This window comes from Cuculus canorus, chromosome 6, assembly GCF_017976375.1.
Source record: "Cuculus canorus isolate bCucCan1 chromosome 6, bCucCan1.pri, whole genome shotgun sequence".
NCBI classification, from domain to species: domain Eukaryota; kingdom Metazoa; phylum Chordata; class Aves; order Cuculiformes; family Cuculidae; genus Cuculus; species Cuculus canorus.
Window position 1 is genome coordinate 824,356 of NC_071406.1, and position 11,339 is coordinate 835,694.

Here is an 11,339-nt window from a genome sequence, read left to right on the forward strand (position 1 = left end):
CTAGGAGTATAATATTTCAGATTAGGAACTGTCTTAATTATTTGAGCTCTGTGCTGGTGATGGAATTTGCTACCGCTTTTTCTGCTTGGCTGGTGCACGGAGGCAGACAAACCCCGCTCCTCCCGCAGGATTTCCTTTTTCCTAGTTCATTATCAGGCCGCTGGGCTGATTTAAGCCAAACTTTTTTTGCTCATCCGATTGCACTGCCTACTGTAGAGTTGCTCCTTCGGTGCAGAGATGCACAAGGACGGAGGCTGTTTGCTTTATTTATCTAAAAGCCACGTTTCTGTCTCCAGTGAAGCCTTCGCAGTTATGTTTCGGATGGTCTCGCTGCTCCCCGCCGGAGCTGGACACCGTCCTCCCTCTGCTGTGGGAGGTTGAGGAGCCCACGCCAAGGCACCATTTTCCCAAACCCATCAGGGCTTACAAACTGGACAAACAAACCGGGGGGTGAACTCGGGTCAGGTGTCTGCTTTTAGAGTACCTTGTATCGAAGCCGTGACATTCAATTTAAGCGTTGTTTCTCCGAGGGCCCGGGCACCGTAATGTACGCCTTGCATGCGTTGTGCTCCCGGGTCCTTAAAAGTGTGCCTGTCTGCCGTAATTCTGATATAATTCACAGCTGGCGACTTAGGGACAAGAAAGTGTCGCGACGTGTTCTGAAAGCGCCTTTCCCAAGCGTAGCCCCGGGAAGATGAATTACTGCAGGCACGAGACCCGTGTAGGAGCTTTATTAGTTTTGGAATGCAATCAGCAACACTTGCTTTCTTAGTCCTTTACCTAATTATCCTCATTGCATGTGTCACATACAGAGAGAGCAGCCAGGAGGAATTTATGTCTAGGGCAGGTAAAGCTGGAAAATTCCTGTTTTATGTGATTTTACCCTTCTGACTTGTCTTTAGTAGTAGAAATCCCTGTACTGGCTGCACGCATAAAAGCACTTCAGATGCACCTGTAGCTGATTTTTTATGTATAAGTAAACCCAGTGCTGCATAATCTGCACTTGCGGAAACGTTAGCCCTAAGTAACCTTTACAGCTGGTTACGGTGCAGAGGGAGATGTTGGTATTCATGAATGTTTTGACATATTTGACATTTTCTATATGGTGTGCACTCTCTGTTTTGCTGATTCCCTCCTGCCTCTGCTCCCCTCTCGCAGCTGTAAAGAGTAGCCTTGGCCGGGCTGCCGTGGTCCGGGGTAGCTCGAAGGTGGAAGGGTGGGTCTGCAAAGCAACTTAAGCTTTGCAGCTTGTCTTTTTTTGAAACATATTTTACTTAAAAGTACGCGTCTCGGTAAATAATGGAATTATTGCATTTTAATGTGGTGCGACTCTGGCCAGAAGAGCTCATTTTGACAAAGAAGGTGATTTGTGTTCCCTTTCTCAAGCAGCCCGTCTGGCATACAGATCGGTAACAATCCGAAGGCAGGGGATTTCTGCATAACCAGAACTCAATGTAGATGCAATATCCATGCGTTAGGTTTATTGCCGTGTCGCTTAATTCAGTGAGGTGATTTGTGGCTGCTGGAGTTTCCAACGCGCTGCTCTCCTGCGAGCGAGAGAGCGTGCCGGGCTGCTCAACGGCGGAGGGGAAAGCTGATTGCGGACAAAGGTAAACGCTATATTTGGGTGAAGAGGCCTCGGGTCTGTTCAGATAACCTCTAATGTTTATCTCCCTCTGTACACACTATTCTGCACTAAACCAAACCTCGTTAGTAAGTTCGGAAATTTCACTACGATGAGGAAACTTCTCTGCCACTGGTCAGGTGTTTGGGTTACTCGATGTTTTCCTCCCTCTTGCACGACTGAGTGGCTTTCAGGGCGTGGGAAGGGCTTAACGCCCATGAATGTTTCTCTCTAGGAGAAATGACACTGGAACAAGGTTTGTACACGGGCACACGGCTTTTCCGTGCCGCCTCCCTCGGTGGGGCCGGAGCCCGATTCCTCGGCCCCGCAGCGGTGGGGTGACTGCAGCTGCCTTCGGGCAGGCAGCGGCTGTTGCTGCGTGTGCTGCGTTAATGCTCTAAATCGCAGCACTTCAGGTGTAGTGATTGAAGTAACGGCTTTAATAGGACAAATCTGCACTACAGCACTGGCAAAAACAGCTTTTGGTGCTTATTGCATATGTTATTAAAGGCAGAGCGGCTCACACGTGTTAATAAATACTAAATGACATTACTTGGTTAATTTTACTTCAGATTTAGTGATTAAAGTAATGGTTTCAATAGGACAAAGGTACTTTGAAGCACTGGCAAAACCAGGTTTTAACGCTAATTGCATACCTTATCAAAGGCATAGGGGCTCACGTGTGTTAATAAATACTAAATAACGTTACTCAGCTAATTTTGCTTTACTGACTTGATGTTTTGCAGAGACATCAATCCAGAATTTTAATTACTCCATTATTTTGATGTTTCCAGCAAATTACACGGTATACTGCAGCACCAGTCAGAACGGCAGACAATAAAACATCGCAATAATCCAATTGTAAAATAAACAGCAAAAAGTCTTCTCCAAAAAAAAAAACCACCCACTTCTAAAACCAGCTGGGATTTGTAATCATTAAATGCTGAGAAGTGCCTGCATTTGGCCAGCGAGGCAGCTGCTCGGGTGGTGATGTGGTGCTTGAGTGCGTTAGGTCCCGGGGTGAGATGCCAGCGCCGCTCCATGGCGCACAGCCGGGAAAAGGCCAGGCCTGCGCCAGTGGCACAGGGTCTCTCCAGTAGTCAAGGTAGGTACCTTCAAACGAGAAACCCTCCAGCTCCTTCATAAAGAAATAAAGCAAAGCGACAAGCTCTGGAACAAAGCTTCAAAGGCCAAGAACGAGGGGCTCTGCTGCGGGAGGAGCGAACGGATGCCGCCAGCCCCTCTGGAAATGTTCTGACTCCAGGGAGGGAGCGTCACCGTGAGCTCGGGACGGGCTCGGGTCATGGCATGGAGAGTGGAACCACTGCTCAAATAGGATGGGTTTGCCTTTCAGAGCAAGAGCAGTATCTCAGTTTCCACCTGGATGTGCTCAGTCCGGGGTTGGAAGGCAGAGGACAGTCATGGTGTTTGATGGACAAAATGTGGCTGAGGTGGCAGGTGGGGATGCTGTGTCCCAGCGGATCCCCCCACACAGGGAGAGGAGGGGGCAGCAGCTCAGGGCTGGCAGAAGGATGATGGCCATGGCGAGGTCCGCTCTGCATATCGCAGCAGGTCCTCTGCAGCTTTACTGCAGTGGTACCCATGCTGCCTGGATGCTCAAGCATTTTGCTGGAAGCACCAGCATTTTGAAGGGAAAGGTGCAAACCGTGAGTGCCCTCGCTGCTCAGATGCGGGGTGCCACGCTGCTCTCATGGGCACACACAATCGCTTCTTGGCAGAGCTCCGTGGGAAGGTTCTGCAGGCGATCCAGAACCTCCAACACGCAGGGATCGCTCTTTTTTAACACCGATGGGGCTAATGCCGTAGGATTGCTTCTAAATGTTATTCTCCTTAAGACTGTCCCTGGGTTTGTGTGGGTTGACATTTTTTTGTCCCAGATATTTCTCCTGTTTTTATCTCCAGTTGCTCGTCGGCAGCTGCCACGACGGCTCCTCCAGGCGGGAGGGCAGGGGAGCAGCTCTCCCTGGCAGCGATGTCAATGTTGCTTCGCTTCCCGAGGCTGCCGGCTGGGTGCTCCCTGCCCTCTCTGGGGTGGGATCCAGCCCCGCTGTGGGGTGCTCAGCTGGGAAGGGGGTGGGATGGAGCACCCTCCCAGCCTGTGGAAAGCTCTTCCCTGGCATCAGGGGGTGGCTTGGCAAAGCCCAGGGTAGCGAGCATCCTCTCGGACTCTGGGGATCTTGTTGCTCTAGTTCTGAACGCCCTTTCCGTAAGCAGCCAGAGCACCGCTGAGCTGTTGGGTGCTTCTCTTTCAGAGCCATTTAAGCAGTTTAGGATCCTTGTCTGTGACCGTTTCACTCTCCTGTTGTAAGAAACTGCGAACACAGAGGTGTAAAAGCTGGAATCTGCTGAGTCCAGGGAAACAGAGCTCGCTGCCCCTGCCAGCAGTGCTCGTCTTGTGGTTTTGTGACTGAAGGCAGTGGAGGTTCAGGACCATCGTCTTTTCAGAACACAGTGTTTCCCTACAGCTGCAATGAAGCATTTTGAGAAGCCAAGTGCCCCGATGCTTTTTTTTTCCTTTTTTTTTTCCCCGTTTTACTGTAAAGCAGGGTATTGCCCTGGCTGATGTTTCCAAATATCACGGGAATGATTCCTAAGTAGTGACATGACTTTCAGGATCTGGCTATCAATTTTGCTTTACAACAGGATCCTGATTTTACAAACCTTAGGCACACGACTATACTGGCATTAAAAAACCAAAGAAACTGAGGACTTGTTAGCACAGCATCATCCATTATCTGTGTGTGTGTATATATATATAACATAAACGGTAGAGGGTCCGAAGAACAGAAACCCCAAATCATGTATTTTATGATATTTATAGGAAGAATAATCTCCTGTGTAACCGAGAGCAGCAGCAAGGACGATAAAACACAGTTGCATCCATTACAAATTAATTTCAAGTCATATACCGCTGCCTTTTCTCCTGAAAAACCTCTATAAAAATGAATCTCTGTGCTAATTCCTGAAGATGGAGCTTACAGAACTGAAAGAACTGGAAAATCTCTACTTGGTTTCATTTCCTACTGAAAAACAAATAAATTTCATGTCTTCACATTACTTCTGTAATCACTGGTAAGTGAGCACTGGGGCAGTGACAGAAATATGTATTTCCTACCATATGATTGTTTGAGGTGTGTTTTTAGCAGATTTGCAAAACAAATAGGAAACAGGGGCATAAAGTTTAGAAAACGTTATTGATATTAGGGAAAACAGAGCTGGATCATTAGCTAAAATTAAGTGTTACCCAAGCAACAGCTGTTGATGTCTGGGTTAAAATCTTAGGGAAGAAAGTTGCAGGATCAGTAAAGAAGGGACTGGTAGAAAATGGTGGTTTTGTAAACCTAGGAACCCCCGTGCCGTGGAGGACAATCCATGGGAGAGGTTGGTTTCTTCGACGCAGAAGAAACTGCGCCATCACATCCCGTGTTCCAGGCTGGGGCTCAAATCAGTGCGTGGGAATGCAGGGATGGCAACGCCATCGAACTTCTGATGCAGCGCCCCACCAAACCTCGCTTGCAGGATTAATTAAAGGGGCTAGGCTCTTGGCACGGCTGGAGCCTGGAGGACCAGGAGCGGGCAGCGCTGGGCGAGGCTTCCCGGGAAGCTGTCGCAGCCGGGGGTGTGAAGCGCAGGGTGTCTGAGCATCCGCACTGATGGTTTGGAAGACAAACAGAGGGGGGGGGGCGCGGGTTTAGGTGAAATTAATGTGTTTTTTTCAAACAATCAGGAGAGTTAGAGGTCGGCTAGGAATATCTAGGGCCCTACAGGAACTGATAAGTGAAGGCAACCTGCTCTGACCCTTGAGACGAGTCGGGTCTGGGAAGCAGAGCCGGGCTCGGGGTGCCTTTATTTTCCAGATTAACTCTTACTGCACTGTGTAGTACAGAAATAGTGCAGACCACGTGTGTTAGAGAGAAGGAAGTAGCTTTAAAGAAAAGCTGTTAAGTCAGAGCTGGGAGGAAATGTAGCGGAGTTTAATGAGCTTATCATGGGACACACAGACATCAGCACTGGGAATGTGCAGAGGTGGGATGGAGCAGCCCAGGCTTTCTGAGTGCAGAAGTCCAGCGGAACGAGATGCTGAGTAGCCTGTCTATGCAATTGTATTTGTGATAGAGTCAATATAAAAGTTCCTATTTAGCTCCTACTGTTGCTCCTGCGAGTGCAAGGCTGTTTCCATCACTGCTCATGGCTGTTTGCTGATGCCGGTGGTGATAGAGTACAGTGGGGAATGAGAGAGAGAGAGTGTCATCACTGAGCTGGGGAAACTTCTCTATTTAACCCGAGTAGGTTTGGCTCCCGTGTTTCTTCATGGATTCTGTTGGGCCAACAGACCAGAGCAGTGGGGGCTGCCCCATCCCTGGAGGGGTTCAAGGCCAGGTTGGATGGGGTTTGGAGCCCCTGAGCCAGTGGGAGGTGTCCCTGCCCATGGCAGGGGGGGGACTGGATGGGCTTTGAGGTCCCTTCCAGCCCAAACCATCCCATGATTCTATGATAGTTCTCAGGATCTAATCTTAATGAAGAAAATAATTCAGATGTGGCCACTGTTAGCTCATGGAGAATATTTACTGCTAATTCCTAGGAAAACTGATTTTTAAATGAAAGCGTTAATTCAGCTCTAAGCGTGGTGTTGCAGAACTGTATAATTTTACTCGCTGCCATTTGAAAAGATGCGTTTTCAAATCCTGCTCGAGTCACAAACAGAAGTGATCTTGAGAGTCCTCCTAATCCCTACTGGATATCCCTCTGCTTCATAAATAATAATAAACCCTCTCTGCCCCACGGTTTGGCAGAGCGAGGCACGATTGGCAGCTTCTCCGCGGCAGAGGGCTGGGGCCGGGTGAGCAGATGTGCGGCAAAGCTGCTCCGTGGTGCAGCGGCACAAATGCGCGAGGAGGCTGGGATGGCAAATGGATGCGAGGGCTTGGCTCCAGTTTGCAGCTCCTACAGCTCTAGGATCTTGGAAGCAAGGGGATCTGTAAAGGTAAGGCAGCAGCCAGTGCTTTTTCCTTGCAGTACTTGCAAGGAGCAGCACAAACAGATGATACTGTAGGCCTGTCTTTAGTGGACATGTTTTGCATTAACAGTCGTATTGGAAGGTAATGCAAAGCAAGGAACAGTTGTTCATGGAAAAAATTCTTATTAATTAAGCTTCAGAAAAGTTACGGAAAACTGAAAGTAGTGTTTTTTTGTCAGAAGTGCATCACTTTGTGAAATGATTTAGTAGGCACGGTGGGGTTGGACTGAATGAGCTTAGAGGTCTTTTCCAACCTTAACGATTCCATGATAATGTCTCCCTTCCAGTGCTGGTGATGCTCTTCTAATACCAAGTGCTGTTGTGCTCCTCAAACGTTTTCTCTGAATGGAGAGGTGCCCTCCCTGCAGCGATGGGCTGTGAGAGCACAGGACAAAGGAGACACGACTTGTGGTGTGTTTGTTCCCTCACCTGTCCTTTGCCCAGAGCAGTGGTGGCTGCCCCATCCCTGGAGGGGTTCCAGGCCAGGTTGGATGGGGCTTGGAGCCCCTGAGCCAGTGGGAGGTGTCCCTGCCCATGGCAGGGGGGGACTGGATGGGCTTTGAGGTCCCTTCTGACTCAAACCATTCCATGATTCTGTGGTATTAAATCTCTACAGCCTTGGAGATCTTCATGCCTGCCGAAGGCACAGCGCCGGCGCTCTGAGAGCATCGAGGCCGTGGCACAGGAACGCAGACGTGTGCTTACCTTCATGCTCAGTGAACAGCTCTGGAATTCACTCAGCTATTTGCACACCCAACATAGATCCTGGGTCTTTGGGTCAGTGTTCCCTGGAGTCAGTGGCTTTGTGGCCCCAGTACGGGTGGTGCCTGGGGTACTGGAAGCTGTCAAGGGAGGGCAGATGCTCGGGAGGAATAACTCGCCTGGTGGCCCTTCTGCCTCGTGAGGGTTTTGGCAGCTCCTGTGACATCAGGGGAGAACAGACCCTGGGCACTGCTAACGCAGCCAGCAGGGTACATCAGAAATCCAAACGAGCCGCTGCAGAAGGGAGTTGCAGTCAGAATGTTTTGCAGGTATCTCCACCCCTGGACTCTTGTGAAGTTTACCTTCCCTGTAAATGTATTAAAATGTGTGACTTCATTTGTTAACTCATCTTTTTCTCTAAGGTCTTTGCAGAGCTGGTGACCTTTGCAGGAGCATGTGACAGACTGAGCTGGTAGAGGACGGCTGTGTTTTCCCAGCTCTGGTGGACCTTGGCTGTACACTTCGTGCCTTTTTGGGTTTTTTTTTGGTTGCTATTTTTTCCTCCCCCAGGTAAAGCTTGTTGAAAGCCAAGAGATGAGATGTTTCTCAGCAGGACTGAAGCAGTTGGTCAGCACTGCTCTGGCCAGAAAGATGAGTTTGATCGGGCAGACGCAGCAGTTAAGATAAAAATCCAACTTAACCTCCTGTCTGGGTCCCTCCTTTGGTGACAAAACAGCATTTGCTGTCAAAGCAAGGCAGCTTTACCTAACAAGATGGGGAGGAAAAGTACCTTCTCTGTGCCTTACTGAGGGTTTCTTCATGATTTAAATCAAGTGAGTTAACACTTGGATAAAGGAAAAGCTTTCCTTTCAATTGTCTGTCCGTGTTTTAATTTTAGGGTTTTTCTGTGCCATGGCAGTAGTTAGTCTCATGTGTCAAAGGCTGTTTCCACAATTATGGTTTGCCTAATGGTCCTTTTGTTATAATTCATAGGCTAATAGAAGTCAGAGATGGAAAAGACCTATTAGATTATTGAGTCAATGCCCTGCAAATGCAGGATATAATCTCCCAGATAGAGGATGTATCGGATATTATTAAACAGATTTTACACTTGATCTTAGCTAAATTGTGGTTAGTAGTCATTGATTCCTTGAACAGTGTAATAACAATAGCTTCATTTCAGGTTTTGGGGGAGTAGCTCTGTATTCTACTTTACCATTTGGTAAACGTCTCTTTATTTTAGTCTGTGATGCGGTATTTGAATAACGCCAGTCCGTGACGAACATCTGACTGCAGCGTGTCCTAACGTGTCAGCTCTGGGCAACCACAGCCACGTGTGGGTTCCTCCTCATTGTTTGAGAAGGCCTGAAGAAGCAGTCCTCGTTTGAGTGGGGTAAATTAATGTCTTTCCTTCTGTCACTTCCATGAACTGACGTAATGCATAGTGTATGCCTGTCTGCTTCCACCAGAAGAATGTGGGAAGAGGACCGGTGCTGTTGACAGTCCAACAGGATGATCTTAGAGGTCTTTCCCAGAATCTTTAGAATCATCCTATAATTAGGATTATAAGGAGGAACATAAGGAGGAACTTTTTCACGCTGAGGGTGGGGAGGCCCTGGCCCAGGGTGCCCAGAGCAGTGGTGGTGCCCCATCCCTGGAGGGGTTCCAGGCCAGGTTGGATGGGGCTTGGAGCCCCTGAGCCAGTGGGAGGTGTCCCTGCCCATGGCAGGGGTGGGAATGGATGGGCTGTGAGGTCCCAACCCAAACTGTTCTATGATTCTATGGTTCTGTTTTAAGTAATATCTCCCTGTTTTGGGATAAAGGAGCTATAAGGAGGAGTCATCCCACAGTTTAGCAATAACATGAGCTTATGTGGGAAGGGCACGTTGACGTAAAAGGCTGTGATTAAAAGATGGAGAGGCTTTGTTGACTTGGAAAGCTGTAATTAAAAGATTGTAGAATCATAGATTCCCTACACAGAACCTACCCAAAGGTGTGTAGATTTCCTCCAGGACAAAGACAAAGTGCCATTTTTCAGGGTTGAAAAACTGTCTTTTCTACTTGAAGTTCTTCATTGTTGGGTTCTTGATCAAAACCCACTATATCAAGACAGCCACCGCACTGCTCCTCTTTGCGTATCGGATGATACTCGATCTTTGCTGCTTCTGAAGGTCTCTAGTACCAGATCTGTGGGGTTTATCATAAATCTGCTATCAGTTGTTCTCAGATCCTCCTTGCAACAGATTTCACCCTCAATATCACTGCAGAGTGTGCAAGGAGACCTTGGTAGCTGTGACACTGGAGCATGGTCATGTTCTTGTTGAGAGTTGGAGCCACGGCACAAGCGATGGGTGCTTGGCTGAAAGCTGAAGTACGTGTGCCCACGCGTGAAAGGCTGGATCACAAGCCCAGCCAACGGACACAGAACGAATAACTGTGGTCGTCTTCCTCTTGGTAGGTGGTTTTTTTTTTGTGTTCTTCAACTGCGCTGCATTTGATCACATAAAGTTCATGTATGACACAGATTTGACCTCCAAGTAAGTTATTTTCAGTACTGTTTTCATCCGCTTTTCCTAGAATACATTTCTTGTGTAATATCTTGTTAAGAGAGCCTGGCTGTTCTGCCATTAAAACCCAGTTAGCATCAAATATGTGGGAAAAATTGGAACATAATCATGAGCATTGCAAAGGCTGAGCAGGAAGTTTTGAGAGTTTTAGATGGAATTGTAGAAATAGAAATTATTGGAGCAATACTTTGAGGTTCTTTATAATCTCATGTGTCTAAAAAGAGAAGCCCGTAACATACTGTTTTACAGCATTTTTCTTCCTATGATTGTTACTGCAGGAACCCTTCTGAGTCCAACAGATATTGTCTTGAAGAGAATAACAAAGGTCGTTTCCTAAGAGTTATGTTAAGGATAAAAGCCACTATATAAATCCAAATGCAGCTTTGAAAGCAAATTGACCTAGAAGGATTTTTTAGAAGAGAGTAAAGACTGTGGGTATCTGCATCGACATGTCTTAGGCTGAAAGAGGGGAGATTGAGCTGAGATCTTAGGGAGAAATGTTTTGCTGTTCAGGTGGGGAGGCCCTGGCCCAGGGTGCCCAGAGCAGTGGGGGCTGCCCCATCCCTGGAGGGGTTCCAGGCCAGGTTGGATGGGGCTTGGAGCCCCTGAGCCAGTGGGAGGTGTCCCTGCCCATGGCAGGGGTGGCACTGGATGGGCTGTGAGGTCCTTTTCATCCTAAACCATTCCACGATTCTCTGGTTTGATTTTACAGATACGACTGGATTCCAGGAGGAGACGTTTAAGAAGTCCTTTACCATTAAGATACTTTGAAGTTACATGCGTAAAAACGTTCATGAAAATGTAGTTTTTTCATCTTGGTGAGAGTGATGAACAAGCAGAAGGACTCAAAAAAAGTCCATTTTTCTAGAGTTTCCTGTACTCTCTACGAAGTACATGGGTTTTTATACAAAGGGTTTTGCTTGAAGTGCGTTATTTCAAGTGCTGTTGGTCTTTCCCTCCTCCCTGGTTTGCAGTTTCTGTGGCTCAGCTGCAGAGTACCAAGGTGACAGTGAGGAAGAAAGCACAGACTAAGGTAGTGCTTGTATTTCACATGAGTAAAATGATGTACTAGTTCGGAGGGCTTGGAAAAATGTGCACCGGAGACATCTTTCTGCATGGCACAGAAAGGGTTTTCTACATTGTGAGCACATTCCCCCTGTAGCAGGTATGCTTACGGAGGCTTCACGATGCCCTTTACCTGTCAAACTGTATTTGATCTAAGCTCTCCTCCCCGGGGTCTAGAATCAGCTTTAGAAACAATATATGAAATATGCCTTGAGGACCCCGAAACATTGGAAGCCAGGGTTCCTGAAGCATTAATAGGGGGAAAAGCGCTGTGTCTCCTGCAGCTGTTTGCGTTTACGTGCCATTGCAGCGTGTGCCTGAGAAGCTGGATGGCCAGGAGTGA